Source organism: Humulus lupulus, chromosome 3 (assembly GCF_963169125.1).
Source record: "Humulus lupulus chromosome 3, drHumLupu1.1, whole genome shotgun sequence".
Classification (NCBI taxonomy): Eukaryota; Viridiplantae; Streptophyta; class Magnoliopsida; order Rosales; family Cannabaceae; genus Humulus; species Humulus lupulus.
The window spans coordinates 237,347,995-237,360,201 of NC_084795.1; positions in this window are offsets into that span (position 1 = coordinate 237,347,995).

The following is a 12,207-nucleotide window of genomic DNA, read 5'->3' on the forward strand; positions in this document are numbered from 1 at the left end:
TTCGTTAGTGGATCTGCTAACATGCTAGTGGTAGGCGTGTACTCAATAGAAATGAGGGACTCAGCGAATTTCTCTTTAACAAAATAATACTTTATATCAATATGCTTTGAGCGAGAAGTACTCCTAGTGTTCTTAGAGAAAGCTACTGCTGCGGAGTTGTCACAATACAATTTCAGCGGCCTCGAAATAGAGTCTACAACACTCAATGCTGAAATGAAATTCCGCAGCCATATTGCTTGACAAGTAGCCTCATAACACGCCATATACTTTGCCTCCATCGTAGAAGAAACTGTGAGTGTCGACTTGACACTTTTCCATGAAACAACTCCTCCAGCCATCATATAAATGTAGCCTGAAGTGGACTTTTTATCATCCATGCATCCTGCATAATCGACGTCACTGAACCCAACTATATCAAGAGTGTCAGCTCGCCGGTAAGTCAACATATGATCCTTAGTACCCTAAAGATACCTCATGACTTTCTTAGCCGCTTTCCAATGGCTAAGACCAGGATCACTTACGTATCTACCCAACACGCCGACAACAAAAGCAAATATCAGGGCGTGTGCATACTTGAGCATACATCAAGCTACCAACCAGTGATGCATAAGGAACGACTTTCATTTCATCTCTCTCTTTATCATTTTGTGGACATTGAGCCTTTGAGAACTTGTCACCCTTCACTATTGGTGCCTTCCCAGGAGAACATGCATGCATATTGAATCTTTTCAAGATCCGATCAATGTAAGTCTTCTGAGACAAACGAAGAATACCATTAGCCCTATCCCAAAGAATCTGAATCCCAAGCACGTAGGAAGCCTCACCAAGATCCTTCATATCAAAATGGCTAAACAAAAGTTGTTTCGTCTCAGACAATATGTCAGAATTATTAGATGCAAGCAGGATGTCGTCAACATATAATACTAGAAAAATAAAACTGCTCCCACTGACCTTCATGTATATACATTGATCTACTACATTCTCCTTGAAGCCATTTGCAGTGACAATCATATCAAACTTGAGATACCACTGCCTTAATGCTTGTTTAAGCCCATAGATAGACTTTTTGAGCTTGCAAACCATGTGTTCTTTGCCAGACTTCTCAAAACCAATAGGTTGAGTCATGTAAACATCTTCAAATAAATCTCCATTCAAGAAGGCAGTCCTCACATCCATTTGATTGAGTTCTAGATCAAAATGAGCAACTATAGCCATAATGATTCGCAACAAATATTTGGTAGAAATAGGTGAAAAGGTTTCTTTGAAATCAATACCTTCTCTCTGGCTATAGCCTTTAGCCACAAGCCTAGCCTTATACCTTTCCTCTTGCCCATTCGAGTCACGTTTGATCTTATACACCCATTTGCATCCAATGGGTCTGCAACCTTTGGATAGTTCAACCAACTCCCAAACTTCATTTTGTGACATAGAACTCAATTTTTCTTTCATTGCATCCATCCACAACACAGATTTAGGACTACTCATGGCTTCTTGATAAGTGGCTGGCTCAGAATTATCTCCCACATCAAACTCATGTTCTTGCAAATAGACAAGGTAGTCATCAGGAATAGCAGGCCTGCGAGTTCTCTGTGATCTTCTCACTATAGCTTCATCATCCCCAATATCAAGATTTTCACCTTGTTCTTGATTTTGAGGTTCATCATGAGTTTCTACTGGAATCTGTTCAATCACAGGGTCATCAATAGGAGCGGAAGCGACAGGTACAGGGACAAAAATGCGTTCTTCCCTGAAAACAATTTCTCTTGACCCTTGCCTTGAACCAAATTCATCCTCAAAATAGACAACCCTATCTGATTCTATAACCCTGGTGGTGTGAGATGGGCAATAAAATCTAGAACCCCTTGATCCAATGGTGTAACCTACAAAATAACCACTAATGGTCTTCGGATCAAGTTTCTTAGACTGTGGATTGTAGGGCCTCACTTCTGCTTTGCAACCCCAAACATGTAAATGACGCAAGCTTGGTTTCTTACTTGACCATAGCTCATAAGGCGTCTTTGGGACAGACTTGCTGGGCACTTGATTCAAGATATAAGTTGCAGTCTTTAATGCCTCACCCCATAAAAATTCTGGCAAACTAGAATGAATCAACATACATCGTACCATGTCAAGAAGAGTGCGATTTCTCCTTTCAGCAATTCCATTTTGTTGGGGTGTTCCTGGCAATGTATATCTTGCATCAATGCCACATTCCTTCCACTTTCATCATAACGTCCATAATACTCTCCACCTCTATCGGAATTAACTGCCTTGATCTTCTTCCCCTTTTGAAGCTCAACTTTCATCTTAAAAATCTTAAACGCAACCAAAGATTCAGATTTTTCACAAGTGAGCTCTACATGGCCATAACGGGAAAAATCATCAATAAAGGTGATGAAGTATCTATAACCACCTATGGCAGGTGGAACAAAAGGTCCACATATATCAGTGTGAATCAACTCCAACAATCCTGTGCACCTGTCTGTTGTACTCTTTCTGACCTTGGCATTTAATTTTCCTTTGATACAATCAACGCAGGCAGTGAAATCTGAAAAATCCAGATCTTGAAGTACCCCATCTTTGATCAACCTTTCCATTATGTCTTTAGAGATATGACATAAACGTTTGTGCCACAACATAGAAGATTTTAAATCTAATCTTGCACGTTTAGAGTCAACAACAACATTAAGACAAGAAGTAGAAGAAACAGAAGCAACATCCTGCAAATCAAGTTTATATAAATTTCCACATAAAGTTCCATTTCCAACCAAAAGAGAGTCACGATACAAAGTGAGTTTTCCAGTTCCAAAAAGAAACTATAACCTAGCCTATCCAAAATAGATACAGAAATTCCTCCTAAAAGAGGGCATGTAAGCAACATCCTGTAACTCCAAAAAATGTCCTGTATTCAACTGTAATCTAATTGTCCCCAAAAATTCGACTTGGACTTTTGTATCGTCTCCCATGTACACATTTTGCTCCAGACTACTCGGTCTTCTTCGACTTGTCACTGCCTGCAAGGAATTCGTAACATGAATTGTGGCTCCAGTATCTAACCACCAATAATTTGAGGGCATATCAATAATATTGGATTCTAAACAAACCATCACAAGACAGTTACCTTTCTTCTCTAGGTGAGCTTTGAGCTTTCTACAATCAGCCTTTTTGTGCCCAAAATTCTGGCAAAAGTTGCACTTCCCTTTGAAAAACTCATTCTTATGACCATTAGAGGATGAACTAGACTGTCCATTCCTTTTAGGACTAAGTGCCTTTTTCTTGGGAGGTTTTTGGTAACCAGAGTTATTGGAAGTGAACTTTCTCTTGTGAGGATTGTTTGGGTTCATCACCATGGAGATACTTCTTGCCCTTCCCTTTCTCATGTCCTCTTCTTCCTTGGCAAGAATAGCAGACATCTCATCAATAGTCCATTGCTCCTTTTGAGCATTGTAGCTTGATCTGATTGAATCAAACTGGGGAGGAATGGTTTCCATCACAAACCACACCATGTAATCCTCACCAAGATCCAACCCCATAGCCTTAAGCTTTTGGTAACAACCCATGAGCTTGTCGATATGAGCTCTAATATCACCCGTATCAGCGTAATGGGTGCGATGGAGCAAGGTTAAGCACTCATTCTTCTCATTCTTTGAGAACTTTTTGTACTTCTCCTTAATGGCAGCAAGAAAATCATTTGCATTTTTAGTCTGAGGAATACTATCACGAATGGATTCATCCATGTGATACCTCATAAGCATCAAACAACAACGATTGGAATGCTCCCAATCCTCATAGGACTTCTTGTCCTTTTCAGTGGCATCATCAGTGGGTTTAGGTGGTGCATCCATTCTCAAGGCCAAGTCCACTCTCATAAGAGTCAAGTTCATCATGAGATATTCAACCCACTGCTTGTGGTTGGTTCCATTCAGTGTCAACATGGCAGAGGTTCTCGGAATGCTTACAGCTGAATGAGAAACAAGAGCAATAACTATTAAATACATGTTATGATAAACCATGTCATTTGTGCTCTTTTCTCATCAATATATGATCGCAAAATAACAAATGATCATTATGTATGCTAGAGTTCTTAGACAAACACACAAAATAGAACTCATACACAGGTAAGAACAATCTATTAAACATTATAATCAAATACATTAATTTACTATCGAAAGGATAGATAAATTGTGATTCATAATGTTTAATAAATTTTCTTCACCATATTAAGCATCCTTACCAAGCAATTATTATCGATAAGATAATTAATTACTTATATAGATCTTAATGTAATTTTGGAGGAAAAACACAAAATTTAAATAAATAATTATTTAAATGTTCCTCTTTACTAAACAATTTACATGCTTATTCTTACGACAGGCAATAAAATAAACAATAATTGCTGACAATATATGATAAGATTTATGCCACAAAAGATTAAATATAAATACAATTATGAATAAAAATCACGGATTAATCTTGTGCATAAACATATATAAAATAGGGTATTAAAAGTTGAGTGAAATGGTGAAAAAAATTGCCCAAAATGGACCTCCCACGTGCCCCCACGCACCTAAAAAATAAGTCTGATTTTTTTTTTTTTTTAAATAAGCCGTACGACATGTCGTTTTTTAAAACGACATGTCGTTTTATAGCCAAAACAACACCTCTTTTCCTTAAAAACGACATGTCGTTTTTCGTCGTCCCTGACCTCTGAAAATTGGGCATACGGGTCGCGTTCGACCCGGTTCGGCCTGCGGGTCCGACCCGACTGGAACTAACGTCTCTGGCCACTATTTTGGCCACTGTAACGTGGATTTTCTTCCTCTCACCGTCGTCGACCACCCTAGCATCTCCATTGTTCTCATGTTCATCCAAAACGTCAGAACAAGCATGAAACTCGAAATGGGTTTCCACCATTTTTTAGCTTCATGAAAAGCTCGGTTTTACAACAGCAATGCATGAAATTTTTGCCCAAAAAAATAGCTAAAACCCAATACTCATTATTAAACCCGATTTCCCCATTAACATAGCATGATTTCGAAATTTCTTGTGAAAAAAAAAATCAGATTTTGAAAAATTGGGTATATATCAAAATATCAAGCCCTAAAATCAAATGAACCTAGCTCTTGATGCCAATTGATAGATTGTAAACAATATTATGAGCATTAAATCTATAAATCAGATTGAACAACAACATTAAATGCTCATGCAAAAATCCAAGAACACATTTTATTTAGGACATTAATTAGGGAATGTAGAGAACATACCTCCCATATTTCCCATCACATCTTGAGCCATTTGCACACTCTAAAATCTACCAAAATCACACACAATACACACGATCAAGTGCAATGGTTATAGAAGACCAATGGAGAGCAACCCTTACCAAGATACCACCACATTCAAAAGCCCCCTTCTATATTACAACTATATGCCTTCTTCTCTTTTATGCCTGCTTAGCCTAAGGGGTATTAGTGAGTTAATTGGGTTTTAATGATAGTGGTGTTTGGACTATAGTTTAATAGGCCAACATATAGTTATTAGGGTGTTACCATGTGCCTCTAACGCAATTAATAGGTGTAAACCATCCCATTATGGTTATTGGTAATTAGTAGGCACTTTAGTTAATGATTGTGATTATGGAATAATGTCTATGATTATATTAGTCCATAACAATAATTCTAACAATTCAGTTTAGTAGTTGTTAGTGGTTCTGTTAGGCTTAGTTAGATGCATATATGTACAGTCCGCTCTGAGTCTTGGAGAGTACAAGCCATCTGATTGTTGCAGAGAGTTTTGGTTATTTTCTTTGTTTTTTCTCTGATTTTTTGTTGCAGGGTTTTGGTTTGGGTTTGAAGCTTCTGTCTTAGAGTTTGATTCAACATTCTTGAACGTGAAGAACAGAGGGATCTGTTCCAGAATTTCTGAAGGGAATTCAGAGATAAAGTGTTGAAGGGATTTCAACTCTACTTTTAAGGGATTTAGAAGAAAGAAGTTTGAGTAGGAGACTCAAAAATGGGTGAATGTAATTCTTTCTCTATGTTTTATTTATTCTTTAGCAATTAGTATGTTGAGATTGTAATTTGTAAATAATAAAGTTTGCTATAGGGAAATTTTTTTGCCCTCGTCTTTGTCACCCAAGGAATAGTTGATTTTATCAATGAACGTTTTAAAAATCTTTGTGTGTTCTTTACATTCTTTGTATTTTTCTATTAGTAACTTGGTTTAATCAATCTTAAAGATAGACTTAAAAAGTAACTTTTCAGGGACGTTTTGTTCTTTCTCAGTTTTCAATGGTTATGGCTTGGATGCCTTTTTATCATTTGTATTGCTTTTTTCGGGATTTCTCCCTTTATTAATAAAACCTTTATTTTTTGTCAAAAGTAAAAGTCATGAAACATATGAAGGGTGGTACTACTTCTAGGCTTGCTCCACCTTTCTCGTACTCATATATAGAAGCATTTTTCAAAAGTTCATTCATATGATTTTGACAGACCATACAATTTTCTAATTTTTTTCCCCTTATTTTGTATATCATCTTAGATCCTATTTCAAACAATAATAACTTATAAAATTAGAAAAAAATAAAAATAAGTAAAACAACATATATTATACTTTTTTCTTGTGACCTTGATCGAAAACCAGGAAAGAAGGACGAGAAGATGGAAAGAGAAAATGGGGTGTCAGGGAAGAGAAGAGATAGAACGAAAGGAAAAATAAAGTTGAATGATTTTTAATTAAAATCTATATTTTAATTTGTTTAATTTTTATTTTTAAAATTCGGATATATAATTAAAATTATGTTAAATAATTGGTGCCTTAAAAAAAGTGATTTGGTATTTATTAAATGACATGGAAAGCTTAATAATGAGTGTGTAAATTTTAGATAACGTAGCCCAATAAAAAATCAATATCTGGCAGTCTAATTGTTAAACGGTGAGGTGAGGAACATACGGTTGTCAAAAAAATATTGACGGAATGTATTTATGCCGTAAAAAATGACTTAGATATTAAACTAAGTAGTTTTAAAAAATTTAAGTATTTTAACTGTCAATTATTTGTTTCTAATTAAGTTACAAAAAAAAAAGGTGCCAAGTGAAAATTTTCCAAAAAAAATACCAAGAGATTTCCATTTGTGAAACACATGTTATCTTATCTTTTAAGCGCAAGAAACAAGCCAAGTTGCAATTGGAACATCCAAATAGTTATGCAAATGTAAAGGAAAGTGCATTCCCTTGAATTTCATTTCCTTATTTCCAAGTAAACCCAATCGCTTTTTCTTTTTCCAATAGAAAACGACATCGCTTGTCTACGATTCAACTAGTAAAAGTGCCAATTATATCTCCAAAACGCAATTTGTAAGAGAGGAGATGTACAATTGACTTTATAATCAAATATAATTTAAAAATCAAAAGGTATCTTTCCAACACTCACTTTTTTCAAACCACAAAGCACAAGTTGAGTCATTGTGTTTATACATTATTTTATGTTTTTGGACCTCTCAAAGCCCCTATATTTATATCTATTTTTTTTTGTCTTTCCATTCTGTTTCGTTCCTTTTCTCATCCCAAAAGCCAATATAAAATAATAACTATGTCTATTATGACTTCAAAAACAAACTCCAAGTTGAGCCATTGTGTATATCATTTATTTCTTCTCAAGAATTTGACATTCAAATTTATTACTTTAAACTTAAAACTTGTATGAGGGAGTAAAGAGTACCAAGGAAAAGTAGGAGTCGAGTTTGATCATATCCTTATCCTAAACAAGGTTTGTCAGTGCATATATAAAAGTTGATATTGTTTCCTAAATGGGCCACATGCGGGGTCCATAAAACGACTCTTCTGATCTCACACGTCGGTATCCTTCTAAGTTCTAGCTCTTATCCAAAAAGTCTACCCCCAACACCCAGTCAAAACCAATAGTCACTCTCCTCTCCTCTATTCTCCATACTACACTTCATTCCAATTCCAAACATATTATTCAATTCTTTCATTTCAACTCAATCAATCACCCTTCATTGTAAGCAATCTTTTAATCTGATAAAATATACATGACCTACATAATAACTAATGTATTTCTTTTAGTTGTATGATATTTTTTTATCTTTATCTCTCTTTCTTAAAATTTCCATCTTCTTCTATTTACACTTTTTTTTACATGTGCCAATTTTAAACTTTCATTCTAGATCAAATACTAGTATGTTTGTTTTGCACCTTATATTTCTATGGTAGGGGCTTCAAAGTTCTTTTGTATTTTTGACTCGTGAATATTTTTCGTCGCGATTTATTTTTAGGGTTGTGTATATTGTAATTATTTAGAGTATCTTGTAAATTTTAGAAAATTCTAAATAATTTGTAGTGCCGAAAACTAGGTTCAAATATGTTGTTTTTCGAATGCATAAAAAATTTAGTCACTCGTGCAATAACCTATTTTTAAACTAGTTTTGGGCACGGTAAATTATTTGAAATTTTTTGAAAATTAGCAAATACTCTAAATAACTACAATATACACCGTCATAAAAAAAAATAGTACTAAAAAATTATTTATGAGTTAAGAACACAAAAGAGCCCACCAATAAATATATTTTTAAAGCGTCCTTTTTTTTAAATGTCTCTCTTATTTTTGTATAACTTTTTTATGATTTTTAATTTTTTTTAAACACTATATTTTATTGCGAAAAGACAATTCCCTAAATAGGTACCTTATATATATCCAACATATATTAAATATCTACACAACTACACATTTATTAAAACTTCATAACAAAAAACATCTTTTATATTTTTACTTACAAAAGGCCAAAAAAATTATAAATATCTCTTATATTTATCCTAAAGTGTCTTAGGTCAGAGGTTCTATGAGAATCCACCCTAGATGCGTGGCGTGATAAGTTTAAACTTTTGAAATGTGTACGTATGCTTTCACATTTTATTATTGAACCAAAAATATTGTTTATAATTTTTTTTAAATATATATAGTATGATAATTTTTTTAAACATAAATGATTATTATTTTAATTAAAATTATATATTATTATGATATTTTATAATATTTAAATTTATATTAATATAATAATTAAATATCTATTTTTATATTAAATATTAATATAATATTTGAATTCATGATAATACAATTAGTAAAAAAAATTAAGATTCTATATTATTATCATAATATTTGAACACTCCTTTTTATAAAATATATATAATATTTTATAACATTTAACTTTTAATATTAATATAATTAATAAATATCTATATATAAAAGAATAACTTAAACATATTAAATAAAAAATTAAATCAAAACATTGTTTATGATTTTTTAAATATATATATATAATATGATAAGTTTTTTAAACATAAATGATAATTATTTAATAAAAATTAAGTCTATGTATAATATGATATTTTATAATATTTAAATTTATATTAATATAAATATTAAATATATACTTTTGTAGTAAAGATTATTATAATAATAATAATTTATAATATTGAATTCATATTAATAGAATTAGTAAAAAAAATTAGGATTATATATTATAATCATAATATTATAACATTCTTGTTTATTAAATATGTTTACCAAAAAAAGATTTACCTAATGACGTTGTAGAATTAACAAGCACGTGGGGTACACGTGACCGTTTAAGTGCAGATGATCTGTTCGACCATCGACCAGAAGAGAATTCACTCAGCAGACATCATATTTTATGGGCGACCAGTCTGGTCGCAACATTTCATATATTTCATTCATATATGTAATTTTGCATTTATGTAATAATTGTGATTTCCATTATTATTTAGATACGCATGTATTAAATGTAATTAAGGCTCATCGGCCCATGTAGAACTCCTTGAGCCTATAAATAAAAATCAAAGGGCTCAAGAGATGGGACTTTTTTGGACATTTTGAAATTTGGAACTCTGAGAGAGAATTATAGTGTTTTTATCCGCCATAATTGTATTCATCCTGAGGCTTGTGAAACTCGTGAACCCTAGTTCATTGATCATAGTTTTTGGGATTCTACATCAATAAGAACACTAAGTGAATGTAGGTTATTACCATTTTCTGGGGCCGAACAACTATAAATCTTTGGTGTTGTTTCTCCTTTGTCTTGATTTTCATCTCGTTTTTATCGTTTTACTTAACTCCGTGTTGTTGACCAAATCAAGGGTCAAAATTTTGGTGCTTTCATAAAAAGCTAAACTCAAGACCTCCAAAAAAGATCAAATGGCGAAAACGGCTAGAAAGACTGGACAAACCTCTGGTACTGCACCAATGTCCACCTCTAGCACCAGTCGCTCTAGTAGTGCCAGATGCCGTGCAGGCCCAGCTCGATGCTTTAAACCAGGCCGTTCAAAAACTAGTGGGGAGCCGGACATCCCACATTGAATACGATCGAAGAAGAGGCACCCCATTTGTGCAAAGAATAGCAATGGTCGAGACCCCAAGAAAATTTAAGATGCCGGTCTTGCCCAACTTCACTGGATTAGAAGACCTCGTATCTCACGTGAATAAATTCGAGATACAAATGGATATACAAAAAGTGTCATACGACGCTCGCTACAGAATCTTTCCAGCCACCTAGTCTGATACTGCGCAGGAGTGGTTTTTCAAATTCCCTCCAGCTAGCATAGTATCTTGGGAAATGTTCGTGAATGAGTTTTACGGACAGTTTTATGCTGGTCGAGTACATCCGACCGAGGCCAACCAACTGGTCGAGATACGCCAGAAGGAAGGAGAAACCTTGAAGGGGTTTGTCCAATGTTTTATGCGAGCCGCTACTGGGGCTAAGATAGTTGGTGACGAAGAAAAGATGATGGCTCTTACTGTTGGAGTACGGCGCCATTCATCCATCTGGAACAGTTTGCGGAAGAATGGGGTAAAGGGCACCCAAGAATTTTCGGACTGAGCAAATGGGTACATCAAGCTCGAGGAGGCCATTGCCAACGAGGGAAAGTCGCCCGTAGATGACAAGGGTTCGAAAGAAGATCCCACCAAAGACGCCAATGGGGCTAAAAAACCCAATGGAAATGGCAAAAGTAATGGGAAAATGGAGGTAAAAGGGCAAACCACGAACCCTCAACATTTGAAAATAAGCGCCCTAAAAGTAACAAATATGAGCCGAGGTTCACCAATTACACGACCCTAGTCGAAAAAAGAGCAGAAGTGTATCAGGCTAATCACATAAATGTTCCCTTTAGGCGACCAACCCTAATTAGGAAAGACATCTCCAAGAGAGATACAACCAAGTTTTGTCATTTTCATAACGACTATGGTCATGACACCAACGAATGAAACCAGGTCAAAGATGAGATTGAGTTCCTTATTAGGCAAGGACACCTGAGGAGGTATGTGCGAGCAGCTGGAGGGTCTCAACGAGAGGAGGAAACGAGCAGGCACATGTACCCCAACGCTCGCCCCCTTTACAGCCAGCTCCAGTTGCTGGTACATTGCTGACCATTTGCGGTGGCCCACCCCTAGCACGAGATAGTGGGAAGGCAAGGGAAAGGTATGCATGAACCTTACGCCACGACCAGGACATTGAAATGCTGAACGTAGAGGAGCGAACTCCCAAAAAAGCTCAAACAGATGAAGAACCGATAACTTTCTCTGAGCTTGACGCTCAGCATGTTCGATTTCCCCATTCGGATCCGCTGGTCGTGGATGTCCAGATCACTAATATGATGGTCAAGCGAGTATTGGTGGATACAGGAAGCTCAATTAACATCCTGTAAAAATCTTCACTAGAAAGGATGAAGTTGTTAGTGCAAGATTTGGAGCCATGCAACCGAACCATTTATGGTTTTTTTGGCGAAGGGCTCACCCCAACTGGGTCAATCAGGCTTCTAGTCACAGTAGGAACTGCACCTGCGAACAGGACATTACTCACTACTTTTATAGTAGTTGATTGTCCTTCTACATATAAAGCTGTGATTGGAAGGCCTATCCTAGTTGACCTACGAGCTGTGACCTCGATATGGCACCTGGCCATGAAGTTTCCAACCGATGCAGGGGTAAGATGCGTATTGGGAAACTAGCGAGAAGTGCGGGAATGTTATAATTCCTCGATCACCAAAGCAAAAAGGGGCGGATTGGGGGAAAAAGTCGAAAAAAGGTCGCTGTTGGTGAATGAAGTACAAGCCCATTCAGGTGAACGGGTCACCAAATAGGGTGTTGCCCAAAGGGAGGATAGAGACTTGGATC